Genomic DNA, 22,824 nt, shown 5'->3' with positions numbered 1-22,824 from the left:
AGCAGAGATTTCAAAATCCGAATTTAATACCCAGCTCAGCAGGTCACTGGGTGAACTTGGAAAAGAATGTCAAACTCAGAATCTCCTTATCTGTGAAACGATGATGAAAGGGACGCTTCCCAAGGTGGAAATGGCCCAAATAGCCATCTGTGGACAAACAGACAAGTGGCAGCACATCCACACAATGGAACATCACTCAGCCATAAAAAAAGAATGAGGCACCGCGATACGAGCTACAGCGTGGATCAAACTTGCTAACATTACGTTCAGGGTAAAGGGCAGGTGTTGTACGAGTCCATTTATGTGAAATATTCAGAATAAGCAAATCCTTTGAGACAGAAAGCAGGTTAGTGGCTGCCAGGTGCTGAGGGAAGAGGCAAGGAGAAAAACTGCTTAAATTGGTACAGGGTTTTGTTTGGGGGAGCGGTGTTGAAAATGCTCTGAAACTAGATGGAGGTGGTAAATGCAACCGAATGTCACCTTAATGTGGTTAGTTATATAACATGTGAATGTCACCTCATTACACAAAAATCGCATCTCTCTCCTTGATATCAGGAGGAACCAAGGAGGTCACTCAGGCAGGAGGCACAGTCCTGGGGGCAGAGGAAACCTATGATGCTGCTGAACTCACCAGTGGAGCCATCCTTCCCGCCACCCTGAACTTAGGGACCGCAAATCCTGGAGGAGCAGGGATGGCAGGGCACCTTGCCAGTCCAGATCCCAGGCCCCAAGTCCCCATCTCTGTCCATTCCCTTGGACATTTTCCTGCCCCTGAATCTGGGCTTGGCCAGGGAGATGAGTCACTTAGGAAAACAACCTTGTGTCATGGGCCCAGGCCGAGCCCCAAAGGCTGACAATTGATCTTTGTCCTGTGACCCCAGCTCTGACCCATGCCTAATCCCACGGCCAGGCCGGCAGCAGCACTGGTCTACCAGGAAAGCAGCTTTCTCAAACAGGCCCAAGCAAGCCTGGACTCCCAGCCGATCTTGTCTTTTGAGAGGGTCTGTTAGACCAGGTGTACAGAACACAAGACAGCCTGGGAGATTTTTAACAGTCTCGTAACAATGAGACTAATTAATATCCAATCAGAACCTTATTAGTGGGGGCACCTGAGGGGTTTAGTGCTGAACGTCTGCTTTTGGCTCAGCGCGTGATCCCAGGGTCCTGGGATCGAGTCCCTCATCCAGCTCCTCTCTCTCTCTGTCTCTCATGAATAAATAAATGAAATCTCAAAAAAAAAAAGGGAAACTTATTAGTGCAGGAACCTATTGAGAAAGAGTAATCCACATTTACTAAGACTGTGGTTTTTAGTGGAAATCAATGAGCAGCTCCCGATTCCTGGTAGATGTCTGAGAACAGCTCTCAACCCACATATGAAGCAAAGGTTCGGACCTGTGCAGGCTCCTCAGGCACAGAAGGAGGTTTCAACCTGAGTTCTCCAGGAGTCCGTGAAGTGGGCGTTCTCACCCCCAAGCCTATGGTTTATTTTGAGAAAGGATCTATTTGCTGAAAAAGAAAGTCCTCTTTGAATTAGAAACTGGGTGAACTGAGTGGGCTCCTTAACCCTCCCGAAGCCCAGGATTCTGGTCAGTGAAGTGAAAGGATTGGTCCAGTTGACCTGTCTCTGGGGCTTCTTTTAGCTCTTTCTGTGACTCTCACCATCCTAAGAAAGCATCCCGCTCCCATGGAATCACCGGGCACCAGGCAGAGGGCTGGGCTGCAGACAGAGCTTTAGGAAGCCTTCTTCTGTAAAAGGTTAGCAAAGCTCCAGGGACCACCTGGGAGGGTGTACACCAAGATTCTCAGGGGTATAGCATGGAGTGCTGCCCCCCCCCACCCAGAGGTCAGATTGGGTGGGTCTAGGCGCTGATGCTGCCCGTCTCGGAACCACACTTTGAGAACCACTGGCGTGGAGTAAGAGAAAAGAACCAGAAGGGATGGGGGGTTGGATTGGGGGGTGTGGGGAGAGAGACAGAAGGTCCCAGCAAGGATGGGAGCTGCATCAAACACTAGCAGCCCCAAAGGGTCAGGCTGGGAGTGTGGCCTTCGAGGAAACAGAGGGGATGGCCCAGGAGGAAGCCGTACCAGGAAGGGGCCGTGTACACGGAGTTCCACAAGGGAAGATGTGCTCAGGTCATAGGCGAGCCAACAGGAGGAAGATAAAAACCAGGGGGAGGCAGCCAGCAAGGCCTGGGGGCCAAAGGCAGGAGAGAGGAACAAGGAGAGAGAGGAATTCCAGTCTTCAACAGAGTGAGACCTGTTCGTGTTTCCAACACGCGTGGTCTAACTACAACAGCTGGCCGGCTGGCTCTGACTGGCAGAAGACTCCGTGCAATGCCGGAGTTCCCAGTGAGGCTTGTCACTGAATTCAGGAAGGGATGAGGCCACCCAGGGGCCCAGAGGGAGCCGGGGCCAGGGCCTGGATTCCAACCCAGGACTGTCACAAATGACTCTATCTCTGCTCCCTCTGCTTCTCATTTGGGTCACTGGGGAAGCTGTGAAGTCCCCACTTCCAGGTGCCCTTTCCTTGAGACCCTAACCCCACCATCAGCCTCTTCTGGGTCCTTTGTTAGATGGGCTGTCACCACCGTGTCCAAGGACTGAATCGGCTCGTGCAGAGAGGCCACTCTACCCACTGGGAAGTGTCACATTTTACTGTCAGCATTAACTAATAGGCACTGGTTAATGTCTCTTAATTCCAACCAGCCATGATTAAGCTTGATGACAGAAGCTGAAACAGTAACATTTGGGATTTTACAGGTCTGTTCTTGCAGGCTCAGGCCAAGGGCACGTAGACGGTGTTTGGGCAGCGGCAACGGCTGGATAGAATTTTCCTTCAAAGCCGAGCCAGGCAGAGCCTGGGGGCAGGACACTGCGGGACTGTGTGAAGGAGACAGTCTGCGCAGGGAGGGGCCAGGAAGCTGGTCAGTAAAGGAGGCTTGTCAGCCCAGGAGCAAAGGAGACTTGCCCTGCAGACTGCGAGGCACCAGGGAGCCTAAGAGGTCACTGGCCTAGGACCCCAAGAGGCAGATGTTATCACTGGCTGGACCAGTGAAACCTGAGCCTGGACCCTCACACAGCAGATGACATCTGGGGGCGGGCGCCAGTCGGCCATCAGGACCGGGAGCTGTTCCCGGCCAGGGGTGCTGGGGATGCTGACTGCGGACTGGCGGTCATTTCTCTTCCCTTCCCTGCCTCTCCTAGCTTCTCCTCCCTTGGTCTGGTACACCTCAGGGTGCAGGTACAGTCTCCTCCTGCACCTGAACCAGGACAAAGGTGCCAAGTGGCACCTGATGACACTCAGGAACTGCTGTCGGTTGGGGGTTTGCAGGGATGCAGGATGGAGACACAAAGACCAGGCAGAGGGACTGAATCACAACACCCAACCCAACACCATGTCTGGACTCAGAAATTCCTCCCAAGTCCATCACTTTGGCACACTCCCCTCCAGCCGGACACGTTAGAGGTGAGGATGAAACCCACGTACCCCACACTCAACCTGGGCCACTGACACCCTGTCTACCTGAGTACAAGACTGTGTGTCCCACTACATCATTAGATGACTTGGTGTGTCTGGAAGCCTCTTACCCAAGCAAGTGGTTTGATTGTTCGCCAGAGGAACTTCCCAGAAGACACATCAATTCTTTGACAGGAAGCACCAATGGACAGTTTGCATCCTATAACTCTTCAAATTTCTCACCTCCAAAATCCTGCCTCACATTTTCTACATTCCTGGACTGTTGCATCAGGATCCATCCTCATCTAACCCTAATGCCGCCTCCCCACATTTCCCACGTTGAAAGCCCCACCATTCAACCAAACTCCCAATTCTCAATAAATTCTGACCGTGCCTTCCCCTGTTGAGACACTGCCACCCAAAGCTCTATAGAAGTGGAGCTCTCCCTCACCATGGTGACCAATTACCTCAGCTTTGTCTTGTCAACCAGTTGTGTTGGTCATATTTGGGGAACCAGCATTCAATAGAAGTATTCAGTAAGTATTTTTGGAAGGGTGAATGGATGGGTGGGTGGACGGATGGATATGTGGGTGAAGGGAGGGAGGGAGGCAGGGAGGGAGGGAGGGAGAGGTGAATATGGGTAGATGAATGGACAGGTGGGGAGATGGGGAGATAGATCTGGGCTTATCACAGGCTGGGAGAAGGTCCTATCCTGGTCTCAGGACTAGAAACCTGTCTGATGGGAGAAGTACCATCCCCTCTGCAAGGAAGCCTCTAAGGTTATAAAAGTTGATTCTAAAGTCGCAAATCAGGATGATTCTGGTCAACATTTGCAACTCAACGGCTGAATTTGAAGACGGCCTCGGTGAGTGGGTGAGGCTGCCCACCCCGACCTGATGTGATGTGTATAGATCAGTATCAATTTAAATTTCCCCATTGTACCTTCTCTGTGGTGGGCACAATGCAGGGTGTTACTATCCCTGTCCCCCTCTTGGCCACATCCTTTTCAGCTTAAATTATACAGAAGCAAATAATTATCGGGGCCTTCTGTTTACCCTCCTTAGAAGATTTAATTTATCCCAATAAACATGGAAAGGCAGATCTTTTGGATTTGAAATGACATATAATTTACTTCTAACAAATGCTCAGGGTCCAGGAGAAAGCCCATTCATCACGCTGATCTGAATCCCAGGCAGCTTACCAAAAGGACCTTTTGTCTAATTGTTTTCCATCACAAACAACATGCGGGGAGGAGATTTAGGCAGTATTTCCAAACACTGTAAGCTACATAATTATTGTCCTCAGCAAACCTGGTGATAGTGTTAGAGTCACAATAGCAATTTATCTCCCTAATCCCCCATCCACTATGGCCCATCACAAGTGTCGTGTGGTTGAGGAGGCATTTAATAACGTTCCATTCAAACCCTAGATTTAAATAACATTACCGTGGTGACCCGGGCCCAACAAAGCCCAGGAAATCCCAAGGGGCTGGGGACCGTCCTTGATGCCTGGCATTCGGCCGACAGTGCTGGGATGGATGGCAGAGGGAAGACTCGGGCTGCCAGGCCCTCCGGTGTGGGCCAGGCACAAAGGACATCATCGCCCGGGGCTCTGTGCCACTGACCTGCCTGTCTGGTACCATCCAGGAGGACGCCAGCCTCAGCTGGAGTAGCCCTTTCCTGGTGGTGGTGGTTTTAAAGTAGCGATAGTGTTGCTTCCACCCCAGCCTGTGGACCAGCTCAGCGTGAGCTCCGGATCTCGGTACCTCGCTGCCCGCGGGACATCACATCCCTTCTGAGGTTTCACTGACACCTCAAGCACAATCGTCCACAATTCAGCTCCTCATCCCTGCACCTGCCTCCCTGGGCCCTCCCTGGTTCACTCCTCGGTGAAGGTCCGATCGCTTACCTATCCATCCAATTCCCAACCCTGAGTCCAGACATCCTCTTTTTGGCCCCAAACACCACATATTCGGCAGGTTAGCAAGCCCCGATGTTTCTAACTCCTCAATATTTTGAAAGCCCAGTTGTGTGGCCACTTCTCTGGGGTGGGCTCTTGGTCCCTGACTGAAGTGTTACCACTGTGCATGCTCCTGAGTGCTTTTCTTGCCTCTGGTTCTTTCCTCTTCCAACCCATTCTTCTCAAGACAGCAGGTATGAAATGCAAGTCTCAATAGAAAATTGAGACTCTTTTGATTGAAATACGCAATTCAAAGACAGGGCCGGGGGATCCCTGGGTGGCACAGTGGTTTAGTGCCTGCCTTTGGCCCAGGGTGCGATCCTGGAGACCCTGGATGAATCCCATATCGGGCTCCCTGCATGGAGCCTACTTCTCTCTCTGCCTCTCTCTCTCTCTCTCTCTGTGTGACTATCATGAATAAATAAATAAAATCTTAAAAAACAAAAACAAAGACGGGGTCTGAAAAACAGCCTTGGTGACTGGGGCTGCCCCCTCAAGCTACAGAACACCAAGGGGTCCCTCTCTTGTTCAATAATCTGCAAAGCCTGCTATTATCCTCAGGGACAAGTCCAAGCTGGCCCTTGCTCTCCTTGCCATCTCTCGCCTGAGTCTCCAGGAGTTTCCCATATACGGCATGCCGCTAGCTTCAAAGTCAAGAAGATCCAAACCCAGGGCACCATGTGTTTCCATGAACTCCATCTCCGGGTAATTGGTGGGGGGGGGGCAGGGGAGGGTCCAGGAGTATCACTGTCACACCAGTCCTTCAACTTCAATCCACTCCTTGAATTTCCAAATGGAAGATGCTAGTACTCTTCCACCAATGAGACAAAAGGACCAGCCCCTGCACCAAATTCAATGACCTTTTAGAGAAAGAAATACACAAAGGCCCAAGGAGAGGTGAAAACAGGGCTTTAAACTCATGTGCAAAAATAAATAAATAAATAAATAAATAAATAAATAAATAAATAAACAAACAAACAAACTCATGTTCACTGGTTTCTTTTTTTTTTAAGATTTTATATATTTATTCATGAGAGACATACACACAGAGAGAGACAGCGACAGAGACACAGACATAGGGAGAAGCAGGCTCCATGCAGGGAGCCCGATGTGGGACTCAATCCCAGGACTCCAGGATCACGCCCTCAGCCGAAGGCAGGTGCTAAACCTCTGAGCCATCCAGGGATCCCCTGTGCACTGGGTTCTAATCACAGCTTTGTTACTCTCCAGCTTGGTATTCCTAGGCTGGTAAGTACTGGATTTTTCTAACCTTCTGTTTGAAAATGGGGATGGTTCTTGAATCTGTTGCCTAAGATTGTTGTGAGGGGTAAATCAGGACACTCACCTTTGTCCCTTATACCCCGTTCTTTGCTTAGCTAACTCCTATTCTTCCTACAGAATCTTACCTTTCATGTCCCATCTCCTAGGACACCTCCCCGCCCCAAGCCCCCAGAATGAATCCTGAAGGCCACATGATAATCCATTGTTGGTATTTTTTCTTCGGGTCACAGTTGCTTGTTTGCTCATCTCCCTCTCACGTGGGGCTGTGAGCCCCATAAGGGCAGGGACCAGGGCTTGTTGTCAGTGGATCCTAGCACACTGCCCATGGCCATACTGGTCACTGACTTTGAATGTCACCCCACTATGCTAAAGCACCTCACAGGATGCCTCCAGTCTCAATACAGAACCTCCACCTCACTGTTCCTTTCCTCTTGTCATCTGCTTGTCACACCCCTGGGCCAATTTTTACTTTGTGCCTTGAGATCTTCAGGACATTTTTCCTTAAAAGCTGAAGGAAAGTCCCATCTTTAAAAGTTGTATCAGTTACAACCTCAATGAGATGCATGCCAGCCAGGCAGATCTCGGCTGCCTTCTCCATCGCTGACTTAGGGACGCAAAACAATGCCACGCTCTTCCTGAAGACACCTTGTGGGGCCCAGGTTTGCCATCCATCTGGTGAATGCCTCTGGCCTGCTAGGTGGGTCTGGCTGTAGGGAGCAAGCCTGTCAATGCCATGTTTTAAACATGAGGCGGGGGCTCGATAGACTGCCATGGCTCCCAGCAGCTGTTACGCTCAGCCATGGACATTTTTCTGCCTGTGTGGGTCAGTGATCCAATTATCAGGATGGTGACTTGTGGGGGGTACGTGTCACAGGTGAGGCTGGGATGAGCCCTCTCTGTTGGGATGGTGGAGGATACCAGGCAGCAGGTGTGGGTGCACCAGCCACTCAGACATTTAGGGCCTAACTGAAGAGGAATGTGAGGTTTCATCCAGTCCATGGACACCTAGTGAACACGGCTGAGTACCCCAGGCAGGCATTGATGAGAAAGAAGACACACCCTGATGGAAGCTTGGGAGGCCTCCAAATGCAGGAAGAGGTCCTGGGACTAGGAACAGCCAGATTCTTGGCTGTGGGATCTAGGAAAGCAACTTAACCTCTCTGAACCCCATTCATTCAGGACTACTGTCTTAGTCAGTACAGGCTGCTATTATGAAACATCGGAGACCAGGTAACAAACAACAAACACGTATTTCTCACAGTTCTGGAGGTGGAGAGGTCCAAGATCATGGTGCTGGCAGATTTGGTATCTAGTGAGGGCTCCTTTCCTAAATTGCAGATGGCCACCTTCTCACTGTGTGCTCACATGGCAGAGACAGAGAGATATCTCCTGTTTCTTCCTCTTCTTATCAGGCCGCTAATCCCATCATGGGGCTACCCTCATAACCTCATCAAATTTAATTACCTCCCGAAGGCTCCACCTTCAAATCCCATCACATTGGGGATGAGGCCTTCCACATATGAATTTGGGGGAGCACAAACATTTGGTCTGTAGCAACTATTGAACACATTCCCACCTAGTGCCTGCCAGGCACTGTGGCAGGCACTTTGGGTTCAACCTCTTCTGCAAAATCAGAATGTCATCACCTACCTTCATAGGACTGTCGTAAGTTCATAAAACATGTAAAGGAATGGCCATAGTACTTGACCCTCAACTAACATGGGGCGTCCTCTCCCACTAACCCGTGTCTCCTTTGGGGCGTTGGGGTACGGGTGGGAAAGCTAGAAAACACATCAATTCAAAGCCAGGCATTCAAGAGAAAAATACACAGCAGGTGATAATAGCAAATTGCCAACCATTGAGCTCTTTCCTGTGAAAAGAACAGAGAAGGCAGGGGCTTAGAACGACCAGAACTCAAGGCAGCAAGTGCAAGGCCAGGAACACTAGGCCTCATCTCTGCCATCATCCTGCTGTGTGACTTTCCATGTCTCGACCTACTTCTTGCTTTTCTCATCAGTCAGAGGAAAATAAATAACGTTTGCCTTATTTAGTCCTCATAACAGTAATATAAAGCTTAAGTTGCACATCTTAATGTGGTCATGTAAAGCGGAAGGTGTATGTAAAACTTAGGTGAATATATGTGAAAGTGTTTTGAAAAGTGCCACAATGAGGGAAGGCCTGGGAGGCTCAGTGGTTGAGCATCTGCCTTTGGCCCAGGGTGTGATCCCGGGGCCCTGGGATCAAGTTCCGCATTGGGCTTCCCGCAGGGAGCCTGCTTCTCCCTCTGCCTGTGTCTCTGCCTCTCTCTGTGTGTCTCTCATGAATAAATAAAATCTTTTTAAAAATGCCACAGTGATTCTAAATGCAAATGAAACATGTTCCCTTTGCAATATTCCCATGTTTTCTTTTCCTCTGTGTCTTAGCTCAGGTGTCCCTACGGTAGACACCGGGACCCCGGCTGGGCTGCAGGCGGGTGACTTGGGAGGGTGTCTCAGGAAACAGGGGTCAGATCGCAGGGTAAGTGTGCATGAGGAGGGGTGGCAACCCGTGGAGGTGTGTTATGGAGCAGGATATCACCTTTTTTTTTAAGATTTTATTTATTTATTCATGAGAGACACACAGAGAGAGAGAGAGAAAGAGAGAGGCAGAGGCAGAGGGAGAAGCAGGCTCCATGCAGGGAGCCCGATGTGGGACTCGATCCCAGGTCCCCGGGATCACGCCCTGAGGCAAAAGCAGACACTCAACCACTGAGCCACCTGGGCTGCCCAGGACTTCACCTTTTAGAGGAAAAGAATAACCCCCAGATTCGATACGTACTAAGAATGAATCCAATAAGGCATGGCAATAGGGAAGGGAGGGGCTGAGTAGTCAGGAAAGGTCTCTTCGAAAAAAAGAGAAAGAAAGAAAGAAAGAAAGAAAGAAAGAAAGAAAGAAAGAAAGAAAGAAAGAAAGAAAGAAAGAAAGAAAGATCTCTTCGTCAACAAGGTGACTTATAAGCTTGAGACCAGAAGAAGTGGAGCAAACAGCTATAAGCACAACAGGCCAAAGGATGTCCTGGGCCAGGAGGTAGTCTGGCCCCGGCAGGAAAGACCAGTGATGTGGGGGGAACTCAGGGATACCCAAAGTGGCTAAAGGGTGCTTGAGGAAGAAATCATGTAGCCAGGACGCCTGGGTGGCTCAGTGATTGAGCATCTGCCTTTGGCTCAGGTCATGATCCTGGGGTCTTAGGATTGACTCCCACATCAGGCTCCCTACATGGAGCCTGCCTCTCCCTCTGCCTGTGTCTCTGCCTCTCTCTGTCTCTCATGAATAAGTAAATAAAATATTTTAAAAAATAAAGAAAGAACATAGGCATGAGGCTGGAGAGATGGCTCAGGGCCAGATTGCTATGGGCAGGATGTTGGGCTCTATTTGTGGGGGTAATAGCTACTGAGGTTTTATTTTTTATTTTTATTTTTTAAAGATTTTATTATTTATTTATTCATAGAGATGCAGAGAGAGAGAGGCAGAGACACAGGCAGAGGGAGAAGCAGGCTCCATGCAGAGAGCCTGACATGGGACTCGATCCAGGGTCTCCAGATCACGCCCTGGGCTGCAGGCAATGCTAAACCACTGCGCCACCGGGGCTGCCCGCTACTGAGGTTTTAAAACAGGAGAGGGACATGCTGTGCTCTGTAAATCCAAATGACCATAGTGTCTTCTGGGCTGGGAAGATCCGAAGAAGGGCAGGATGGGGAGGGGAGGCCAGGCAGAAGGGCAAGGACAGAATCCAGACTCCATGGAGAGGAAATCACTCTATTTTATTCATAAGGGAACCCCTTCCTCCTTCACCCAGATGTGACCTACTAGTAATTTACACTCTGTTCTAACACCATGGTTATCTTAACCATTGGTCCAGAGCACGGGAGAAATAATTTTTGAAGGGCCAGAAGAGGAAGTCTGGGGTGAATCCTAGAGTTAAGTTGACCAGAAGAAGCTAAAGTCGCAGGAGACAGTTTAGTAAGTCACAAAACCTGAGAAGCAGACCCAAGGACAAAAGTGTCATTGTAAGGGCCCACTCTGTGTGGGACCAAACAGCCCCTGGACCTTACTGAAATGTTCTAGAAGGCACCTTCCAATAAGTGGAAGCAGAATTTCCCTGACCTCACGCAGTTTCAGAAGGCTGGGTACGTGCAGACCATCCCAAAGGACTGGCACCAAGCCCAGTGGCTTATCTTTTCCAGAAAACTCACCGCAGCGCTCAACGGAGACAAGGCCGAGGTGGTGGATGCTCACAGAAGTGGTTTACACTCATGGAGCACTTCCATGTACCTAGCATGTTCCAAATGCAGTAGCTCTAATCCTCACAAGGGCCTCAGGGAGTGGGTCCTAGCGCGCACCCATATGGCACAGCAGGGAGCTGGGGGCCTGGGAGCCGTAAGGTGGCCTACCCGAGATCACCCAGGCGGTGCTCAGAGGAGCTGGGACAAGAACCCAGGGAGTCTGGCTCCAGGGGACATTATCTAGTGCAAGACACTCTGCTGAGCTGCTAGCGACACAGTCACTCCAACCAAGCCCACCGACGCCGGCCCCACCGAGATCTCACTTCTTGTGTGCCCTCTGCTGGGCCCTGAGGGACTCGGCCCTGGGACAGCCGCCCATCCACCGCCTGGTATGGAAGCAAAGAAGTCAGAGAACAGCGAGACAGCAGCAGGACCCAGGACCAAAGGATCCCTTCTTCTGTTCCTCCCCGAGTAATGTGCATGATGGTTCATTTATTTGTTGAGCAATAACTAAGCCCCTACTGTTTACAAAGCACTGTCCTAGCGTGCTGGACAGCGGCGCCCCTTTAACGTCGCAAAGGCAAAGCACGTGTGAAGCAAATCCTGGAGGCGCCAGCAGCCTGGGCCAGGGAAGAAGTTTTCAAATCCACTCTGGCTTTTTAGCCCTCTGGGAAAACAAAGCTAACGAAAGCTTTGCAGTTTATAAATGTGAAGCGCCTGGATCTTAGGCTCTGGAGATGCAGAGGTAGATGGAACCTCACTTCGGCTGATCCAAGTTTCCTTTCTTGACTCGATCTCTGACATACCCTGTTTCCTCCCAGTAAATCAGCGTGGTTACCGCCCGTGTCCGGGGCCTCTCTGCCCACAAGGCGATCCTTCCCGTCTTAGATGTCCTTCTGTAAACTTTCTTTCTTGCCTTGTAAACTCCCTTTCATAGGGGGGCCCATTTTCGCACACCCACCGTGACCTGTTAAATGAATGGACTTCTTTGACATCTTCGACTAGCCAATCAAAGGTCAGAAGAGGGTCAGTTGGCTGAGGTGAAGGCCCCATCTCTCAGATTTAGATGAGGATGTTTTAATAAGGATTCAATGTATGATGAAGCAGGTGCCCCCCCCTTCCCTATCTGAAGATGATGTCACCGGCTTTCTTCATGTCGGCTTAGCCAATGGAACAGGTTCCCCCTTTTTATGTTTTTCTGCATACTATGCTCCTTTTGGGAAAAGGAGGCTCCCCAATAAATAAACAACAGCAAATCACAAATAAAATAACACCAGAATCCCTCCCATCCTGGAGTTACACACGATTTACCAGGAGGGAAATGCACCACGTCTGGCTTCCGAGAAGGGGCAGGGTCGGGGCTAGGGGAGCAAGCGCAGGGGGCCTCCATGTCGTCCAAATCCCAAATATGTGCCTTGAAGGGAAGGGCTTCTTTCTCCCAGAGAAGAGGGGCAACAGAGAAATAATGATTGCGAGCAGTGAAGGGAACGAAATGGATAAATAAGCCTTCTATGAGCTGCATTCAAACATTTATTTTACATGAAAGACGGCTAATGGCATTGAATAGGATAGAGGAAATCAAAAAGTCATAGCCAGCAGCCACTCTTATAAACCAGATTTTGAACACAACCCCCCCAAGGGCTGTTTCCACCAATTTTCCAATAAATCACACACTGACTTTTAGAAGACACAGATATTTAATTCGTGTATTAGAAGCACGGGGCCATGACCGATGGCTGCTCCCCGGCAAGCCCACCCTCTTCCTGCAGTCCCTTAAACTACCCGGCTATAAAATGATGCGTTAATTGGGTAATTAAGCATCAGCCGGGCTGCAGGGTGAGGCGCTGATGGCTGACCTTTGGGGCCGAGATCAAAGTTTATGGGTTAAAGGACCTGTGCATTGGGAGCCCCCGGCTTCCTCTTCTGCTTCAGGTAGTTAGATAATAATTAATTATTTAAATGGAGGGACCGGGGAGGTTTAAATTCCCGGGTGAGAAGCCAGAGTACCTGAGAGCATTAATTACCTCCTCCCTGGTCTCAAGGGCCTCCAGCGTGCGTCCAAGAGGGCAGGTGGCAGAGGAGACAGTGTCCCTGGGGTGGGTCCTGTGGGCAGCTCACAGGCCCCAGAAGGGCTCAGATCCCATTCCCGAGTCGGGGCGTTCCAACCGCCTCCCCACATACACACACTCTCCATTTATCTGCTCATTTGACAATCGTTTGCAGCCTGTGTGCGTCCTGGACAAACTCACAGGCTCACAGCCGGTCCAGCAGGAGGGGGACATGTCATCACAGCCCCATCCAGCCTCCCAGGCGGAGAGGGCAAGGAACAGAAAATCCCATTTCCCCACAAGCCCCAGATCCTAAAATGTGCATCTGAGGGGAAGCGTCTCATGTGTCTCCTCCCCAGGGCAGGACTCAATAGGGAAATAAGGACATTGCCCGAGAAGGGAACATGCACGGTTCTCACGGAGGGGCACTGCCCCAGCTAGGGAATCAGGAGCTTCCTAATGGAGTGAGGAACTGGGATCTGAAGGACAGGAGGATGCAGGGCCCAGCACCCAGGGGAGTCAATGCTGTTCCCAACAGTAGGAGTAAGAGGGAGGAGACCAGGTATTAGAGTGAAAGGGGGGGGGCACGGTGACAGACCCCATTCCTGGGACTTACCTCGCCCTATGAGGAGGGCCTTGGAAGGTTTTACATGAATATATGTATTGGGTAGGCTGGGTAAGTAAGTATTCTGGCCAGCTTTGCAAGGTCTCAGCGGCCAAATCCAAATCTAAGCAGAGGTCCAGGCCCAGCTAGAAGGAAGGATACAGAGGGTCCTAGCCCCAGAACCCACCATGCCCCATGCACCTCAGACAGCCACACTTTTCCCTCCATGGCCCATAATGCCTGCAACATCTGCAGTTGGAGTGGGGGTGGGCCCAGGCATCAGATGGTTGGGCTTCTCCAGCGGAGCCCCTATGAGGAGGGAACCATCATCATCCCTAGGGCTCCTCATAGCAGCAGGAGAGCAGGTCTCCTGGGAAAAGCCTATCAGGACATCTGGAAGCTTCTCCTGGAAAGGCTGCCTCTCCGTCCCTCTCTAGAGCCTAATGATGCTGACTGGAGCCTAACGATGAACCCAGACCCAGGCTTCACGTGACACATATGGCACACTTGTGTCACCGTGTGCTTCCATGCCTGTCTCCTCCCATACAATGAGCCCTCTGAGGGTCTTCCTCACTTCAGCCCTGAACACAAGACCTGGGAGAGTGAGGGGAGGGGGTGGGTGATATAAATAGCTGTTCCCTAATTGGCAGCCCTGCCCCCGGCCTGCTACCCCTAGTCGTGGCTTCTTTGGGGTGAGAAGGGAAGGCTTTCTCCTCATCAGCAGCAGGCCCAGGTCTTAGAAAAATGGCATCCTGGGCACATCTGAGCTGGGACACGTTGAGCCAGCCCATTAGGGCACCCACAGAGGCTGGGAGGCCAGCGAACACCATTCCTTCCCCAGGGGGCACAGCCACTTTGTGACAAAGCAGCATCCATCCGTAAATGGGAAGCTGTGCTGTGGCCCTGTGGGCAGCTGGAAATTTTACTCTGAGTTTGCACCAGAATAAAAGAGATGATGGAGAGGGTTTTATTGGGCCCAGCCTTGGGGTAGGGCACTTGCCCTGAGATATAAACGAGCGTGCAGCTTAGTAAATCCACAAACTGCAACACATCTGAGGTATCCATTGTGTCCCAGCTGACTCAGGCAGGTTCGCATGTCCCTGCATCCCCCAAACAATAGCTCGAGTAGCCATCTGATGGCCAGAAACCAAAGCCACTGTCATTAAAATCCAAGAGGTGCTATTAATTAAAGTACCCCTCACCCATTATGGAGAGAGAGCTGCTATTTCCATTCAAAGCCTGCTAGTTGGATAACTGCTTCCATTAAAACAAAAACTCACTCTGAGATACATTTAACACGCAAGTGCTTTGGGGTTTGAGGCCGGCTGCTCATCCTGTTGAAGTGCACACACCAGATTTCCAGAGCCCACTGTTTCCAGCCCCTATCGGCCCCACAGGCCTGCAAGGAAACAAGCACATCCTCCTAAACTAAACTCTGCTTGCCATCATGGCATTGCCAAGGTCCGCAAAGACTTTGCTGGAGGCTGGAAAACAGGTAGGTGCATCTGAATCCATCATTGAGAAATCACGTTCATTCATTAAAGAATTCATCAAAGAAGAACAAAGGTTCGTTCATGGCGTGTGGGGTTCGGGCACCCACAATGGGGCCGGACACTATAACAGTCACTGGAATAGTAATCCAGCCGACACAGTGCCTGCCCATGGCTTACAGGGAATCCTACTCGGGGGGTAGGGACAGAAATTCAAGCAATGACAGCACAAGGGCAGCATGCTGGGAGTTCCTACAATGCAGGGCCCTGCCTGCCTTTGAGATGCCAGGGGCACAGGGATCCCCACACAGAGCCCCCCGGAGATTAGCAGGCACCAAACACAGTCTCTAGAACCGTCCACATGCTGACAACCTTGGGTTGAGTGAGACATTCCAAAACTCATCGCAATCTGATAAACTAAACTCAAACACTGTAATTCAATACAAAGAGAAATGCGAGCTGTAAAACTGGGGGCATTTTAAGGATCAGAAAGCCCATCTCCAGCCCCTGTCTGTGCTGGTAATACTTTAAGTTGCTCATCTGCCGGCTCTTCCCCGATGGTCTGCTGTGGGGTGCTCCAATTCTGAAAGCACTCAGGTTCCCAGGGCAAGAGGAAGTAGAGACTAGGGTCTCCTGACTCACCTCAGGGCTCAAAGCTCCCGAGGCCGGATGAAGGCTGCAGAGCCCGTGAAAGGCGGTGGGGAAAACCTCTTTTCTCCGTGAGCACCTGCGTGCACCTGCCACCTGCGATCGACCCACTGCACTGTGCGAGGGGGAGTCTTTGACCTTGAATCTCAAGTCCTGAGTTTGCAGATGGAGGGGCAAATGGAAGGGAGCGGGGGGGGGGGGGGGAGGTTGGGAAGGGGGAAGGAAAGAAGGGAGAGAGGAAGGGAGGGAGGAAGGGAGGAGAGGGCAAGGTCCAAGTCTATTTTGTTCAGAGACGAATTCACTGCTTGACACATAGTAGGCACTCACTAAATACCTGGTAGAGGAGAAATAGATGAGCTCAATAGATATGACCAAGGTTAATCTAAACCTGCTATAAAATTCCTGTTCAGTGTAGTATAAACTGCAAAATCATTGAATCCCTGGTATTATTCCATGAAAACAAATGGTTGCTCATGAAAGCCATGCAGGTGATAAAGGAACTTCAGAAGCAAAAGCTGCCAGCTTGGGTTCAGGAGCAGCTGCGTCCTTAATTACGTTGCCTGATTTATACTCTATTAAATCTGTATATAAGTAACCCATTTCTCTGAAAGCATTTAAACCTCTTATATTCCACCAAACACAGTGCTTTTATTTGAAATAAATGTATCCAGCTCTTTGGGGAACATATGGTATATTTCTCTCTTATTAATAATTCAGTTCAAATGAGCAAAAATTAGTTGGTGCAGTTACGGCTGATTTTGTCCTGAAAAGATCCGCATTAATTTTAGACGTTTTGTAAATTGGGCTATTAAATAAAAGCATTATATGTGAATTACCCTTTAAATTTTAAGCAACTTGGTAGTTTAATGGTATTTTCTAGTCAGATTCATTTTCAATCTTTAAAAAATTATAGTCATTACGGTAAGACAAATTTTTGAAACCTGCTCCTTCTATCCAATTACATATTGTACTAATAAGTAAACTAGAAAACTTTTATGTTCTCATTTTGGTGCTTAGTCTTGCTTTGCTCCATCTTTTGATGGCATCTGTCTTCCAAGACGTTCCCTAGAGGGTGGCTGGTCCTGACCGAGAAGCCCTGATGATGGCCAGACACAGAGAACTGAGGATTCACAGGGGCAGGGGGTTATCAGGGAGCTTGAGGGTTCATCTTTATGATTGCTAGCTCTGGGCTGATGGGGTCCCCTCTCTGGACAGTGACCACTCTTCACTAATAGCCCAGAGCTCTGGGCCTGCAGAAAAAGCCAGCAAGGCCCCGGTCGAGCGCTTTTGCCAGAAAGATCAAGGGGTTCCTAAATGGCCAGGGAGATGTTAGTTATAGGGGACGAGTGCACAGTTTACCAACTCTGCAGCCCTGCCTGTCAGAGACCTCCAAAGCCAGCCCCACTCAGTGGTCCCTTCCCAGCTGCCCCGGGCTCCCGGTGGTCTCCCCAAGGTTTCTCCCCTGGTTCGGCCCCAGTCAGGGAGCCTGAAGGAAGAGGAGGGCTCTGGGGGCCGTCTACTATCTCAGCTCCAAGACTGCCCGGCTGTGTGATTTGGAGCAAGTTTCGCTCTGGGGACTTAGTGGAGAAGAATGATTGAGATGGTGCCCGGGAAGTGCCCAGCACACTGGCAAGCGATAAGGGACAGGGAGGGGGGCCTGCTAGCTCCCTTCTTTCCCCACCTCCAGACATGGCATTTAGCAGTCTCCTGGCATCAGGTTTTCCCTTTTCCTAATCTGGCTGACTGTTGAAGGTCAGTGCCTGTGTGGGATGGCCAGGCCCCCGTCCAGCTGGCCTCAGCCTTCTGAGAACACACTGTGCTCACACTGACTCCTCCCCACCCCAACCCCCCCCCCCAGGTTCCTCAGGGCAGGAACTCCAAGATTAGAATCCTTTTTCATTCTGTTCCCCCATCCCCAGTTACTTCCTACATTAGGTTCCAGGGTTTTCCAAGCGGCTGGCTGAATGCTGTAAGAGGCAAGCGCTGCCCAGATCCTGGAGAGCCAGAGGGAATAGGGAGCCCGGTGTGGTCACACATAAGCATCCAGCCCTGCCTTCAACGGTTGCTTCCCCATCCAGCAGGTAGATCTGCTCTTGCTGAGGGATCCCAGGCACCTCCTGGACCAGAAAAATGAAAGAGATGGCTACAGAGCAGGTGCCCGGGGTCAAGGAGGACCCGCTTCTGGGAAGGAGAAAATCACAAGGCCAAAGACAGCAGCTCAGGGAGGACTCCCATTGTACAGATGGAGAAAGTGAGGCTCTTAGAGGAGAGAGGACCTATCCAAGGTCACACAGGGGAGTCTGGGAACCACTCCATGGTGAGCATTTATGCAAAAAATCACCAAGCCCCCTTAGGTCTGGTTGTCTCTGATGGTTTCTCGTCATGTGCCAGCCCCTGGGACAGCTATAGAGTAGTGGTTAGAAGCACAGGTTCTTAGGTTCGATGTCTTGGGTTCAAATTTGAGCCCTGATGGTTACCAGTGTATGGCTTTGGCAGATTATTCAATCTCCCTGTAGTTCAGGCCCATCTGTAAAATGGGAAAAAAAACAAAAACCAAAAAACTACTGACTTCATAAATGGAATGGAATATATATAAAGTGCTCAGAAACTTTCCAGCTAAGGGTTTTTTTAGGAACAAAAAACTAGTGTGAGTCACACAGTAGGATCTGGGCAGCAGGTCCACATCCTCTGCTCTTAAGTCACATCTAAAAGATCACTTCTGAGGATGTGCTCGCTGTCCCACATCACCCAACCAGACACCAGGCCACTCTCTGGCTGCCCATGATTTGGCAGCTTTGAGAACATGGCCAGACATGCCCAATATCATGCCCACTGAAGGAGAGCTGCCTTGGTATCCCAGATGGCCACACCATCAGGAACTTCCAGCTGGAAACCTCATTCTGATGGCCTTGAGGTGGAAGTCTGTATCTAAGCAAGAAATGATAATAAGCCCAGATCACTTAGCCGTATGTGTCACTTTAACACTTACAGAGCTCTTTGCCAAATGCACTGCTATTTATCTCCTCCTCAGCATGGGGTTATTCTTCCCAGCCATCATTATGTCCAGTTAATAGCTGAGCTTAATCTACCTTCCTGAGGTCTTGTGGTAAGTAAGTGGAGAGATCAGGGTTCAAATGCAGGCTTGAGCCCATTTGTGATGATGGCACTGTACTATGTAAACGGCCAAATGTTTCCTTGACTGTGATCCTCAAAACAGAGCAAGAGGGCTGTGGGGGTTCATTTTCTGTGTCAACTTGGCAGGGCCACGGTGCCCAGATATGTGGTCAAACATTATTCTGGATATTTCTATGAATGTGTCTGGATGAGATTAAATTGGTGGACTAGAAGTAAACAGATTGCCCTCCATGTGGGGTGTAGGCCTCATTCAATCAGTTGAAGGCCTGAATCAAACCAAAGACTGACCTCTCTCTTGCAAGAGGGAATTCTTCCAGCAGATGGCCCCCAGGATTGAATTGCAACATTGGCTCTTTCTGCAGTTGGAAGGAACACATCCTGGCTATTGATGAGCCATGTGACCTTGGATGTGACTCTTCTGGGCTCTCATTCCTTTTTATGCCAAATTGAGGCAGTAGGATCTATGAATAAACTAATTTATTCCATGGTCTTTGAGATCTTTCCAGCTTCACAGAAGCAAGTCGCATCAGTGGACCATCAGTAGAAACTTCTCCCAGCACAGCAGAGAATGATATGTTAAGTGGTTATGTGTGGAGAAGTTTGGGAAGGAGTCCACTAAAGGGGGTGGTGATGGGGCGAGGCAAGTGATCTCCAGCCAGCTGTCTTTGTACAACATGGATAAATTCGCGAAAGACCAAACACCGGCTAAGTCTACTACCGAGAAAACAATTGCCAAAGACACACACTGCGCCTCCGCGAGTCTTCATATTTAAGTAAAAATTTCCTTCTTGAAGTCAAAAGCTTCTCTGCTGACTCTGGTTCTGGACGTCAATGCGATCTTAGTGAAACATCTACATACTTGTAAAAACAAAATGCTTCCCCGCTTACTAGTCATCATACTTAAGGCCAAAGTCTAATTCAAAGGGCCATAGGGATTAAATAGCGAGATGGAGGCACTGTTCGGTCATCTGTGGATCATGCAGATACCAGCTTGATCTCTGGCGGTAACATATTTGAGATCCATAAAGAATTAACTTGGGGATTAGAGGAAATCCACAGATCTATACACGAGTGTGTTTGATGCAGCTTGTGTTAGGATGAATAGCATTAGCTGCAAAAATAAACAAACCCCAATACCTCAGTGGTCTAACCCAATAGGATTGCCTATCTTGTTCAGGTAAAATTTCTTTCTAGTTCTAGTGTTTGGAGGCAGGAGGAAGAATCTTCCGAGGCTTCTCCATTTATCCAACAGATGGGGAGAGAGAGCAAGAATCACACATAAGAGGTTTTCACTGGCCAGATCTACAAGAGATGTATGAACACATTCTTCCGGCCAGAACTCAGTCATACATCTCCATCTAACAGCAAAGAAGACGTGGCCCAGCAGTGTGCCCAAGAATAAGATGAGAGCACAGATGTTGGTGAGCATGAGCAGTCTTTGCCAGATAGCTTCATACCCCCCCCCCAAATCAAACTTTTAAAAATAGATTATAAAATAGCAATAAATATTTTGTAAGAGCTTTTGTTTTCATTCCTGTTCTAAGTCAAAATTATTTCTTTCCCAGGCTGGTTGAGATGTGTTTCCCCCACTCTCCGAAGTCATTCAACCATGACCATGTGCCCCTGGAGACTTAACATAGGCTATAAATCAACAAATTCTGCTATAAAACCTCATACGGAGAAAATGCTCATGTGCAAGGAGAGTTCTTGCCGACAAATGGGGTCAGCCTGTTTCCAAGAGAGGCCCCACGCCACATTCATGGTTTTCAGCAACCCTAGAAATGCAGGAATATACCCAACTTCCCCCAAATCTTTACGGAATTGTCTAAGCCGGATAGAACCTACCAACTCTCCGACTGTAATGGCTTTACTTGAGTCAAATTAGCTGTTGGCCCAAGAAATCAATTCTTTTGCCAGCTGCTTAGAGAGAGCGAGAGCCACTGCCTGGCCAGGTCAGGAGTGTTAATATGCACACTGGACCAAAGCTGTGACCCAACCCAACCATCGCTACTCGCTGGGCAAACAGATGATGCAGACAACCGTCTCTGTGACCTGGTCATTTCTCACACAGCAGGAGTGACCCCATCATTTCTCCAACGCGGCTTCTTAGGATCGACTTAGATGAAGACACATTACCATGTGCTAGCCATGTGACAGCTGAGAGAGGGACAGTGAAGCCTGCGTGATTATGGCTAATCATTGTCTCCCTGTCCCTGGGTAGTTGATACTTATCAATGAATTGCACCAAATGTGGTGTAAAATCCCAGATAATTAACTGTGAGCTGGGGATAACTTCTCTGGGCCATTTCATTCATATTTTAGAGGGAAGGCACGGGTAAACAATTCAAACTGCCGTGTTTATGCCGCCACCAAATTTGGTAAGTGAGCGTCGCTTTGTCTCCCACGAAGACTGTAAATTCGAACGAGACATGCAATCCACATCCCGCAAAAAGCAAGGCTCAAACCAACGGGGCAGAGGAAAATTTATTTTTTTTTCCCCTTTTCTCCTTAGCCAAAGTTATTATCACAACTGCCGGGGAATTTGTGAGATTGGGAGATAAGGATCTTAATGATTCTTTGGAGACCCGTCAATCACCGCAAACTGCTACCAGAATCGAAATTACATCTGCATTTGAATTAGCAACATTACTCGCCAATTTAGATCAGAGTGAACATTTTTCCATTGAAGATGGAATTAAATTAGAAAGTGAGTGAGTCTTTAATTTCCACATTATAAATCACCGAAAATAATTCAACTCCTGTACCTTAAGGCCAATTACATTATCCTAAGCGACATTTTATCTCCCAACCTTCGAAGTGATTTGGTGTTGGGAGCCTTCACACAAATCAGTCTTGCTCTCGCAGCAAGAAATATATCTGCCCACCGAGTCACACACATAAAACACCAGGAGCCGTTTTAATGCCGAAGCTTATTTTACATGAAATTTGATTGTCTGTTTGATAGTGTATTTTTGTGTTCTAATGAACTGATGCATTAGCCAGATACGAGTTCTGAATTATGTCAGGTTCAGCAGTGAAATTTTAAAATGACTGACTTATTCCAGGTTGGGGCATCTTGGTCCCTTCTACCATCTTCTCCCCCTTTCGCCTCATGAAAAACAAAGGTATTGTGGATATCTGCAGGTCTGAACATTCTGCCTCCAAGGCCTTGGTGCTCACAGCTTCGATTACCTTTCACCTGGGTTACTGTCTGATGTCTACCTGCCTGTCTCTCCCTAGACTGTGAGCTCCTCCTCTACTGATGCCCGGATCCATCCAGCAAAGTGACTCGTTCAGAGTTAAGTACTTGGTGGAAAAAGGATCAAATGGATACATGACATCGGCTCCTTTGCATCTGGCACCAATCAAATGGCCACCATAGAGGCTAAACAAGCAGATAAACAGGCCACCTGCCCGTCCCCCCACCACTGCCAGGGACAAGCAGTAAAGCCAGGGAGGGGCCTCTTTCACTAGCAGGGTTAAATTTTCTCCAGTTAGCTGGCCTAAACCAAGACCAAGGAGTCTCCCCCCAATAAACTACAAACTTTGCCCATCACCTGAGAAAGCGGACTTGACCCAGAAAACTCCTGAGCCCCTGATGCAGCAGTCGAGCAAAGGAAGGAAAAGAAAAGAAGAAGAGAAGAGAGAGAAGAGAAGAGAAGAGAAGAGAAGAGAAGAGAAGAGAAGAGAAGAGAAGAGAGAGAAGAGAAGAAGAGAAGAGAGAGAAGAGAAGAAGAGAAGAGAAGAGAAAGAAGAGAAGAGAGAAAAGTAAAAAAAGAAAAGAAAAGAAAAGAAAAGAAAAGAAAAGAAAAGAAAAGAAAAGAAAAGAAAGGAGTTAGGAGGTAGGGCAAGTGTTGTAAATATTCAGGCCTTTTGACAAGTATTCTGTTCTTAGGATGCAGAACGATGGTGGGGGTGTCTACACGCTCAACCTGGCCAC

This window comes from Nyctereutes procyonoides, unplaced genomic scaffold (assembly GCF_905146905.1).
Source record: "Nyctereutes procyonoides isolate TBG_1078 unplaced genomic scaffold, NYPRO_anot_genome, whole genome shotgun sequence".
Classification (NCBI taxonomy): Eukaryota; Metazoa; Chordata; class Mammalia; order Carnivora; family Canidae; genus Nyctereutes; species Nyctereutes procyonoides.
The sequence above is the reverse complement of the archived record's forward strand: the minus strand, read 5'-3'. Positions refer to the sequence as shown.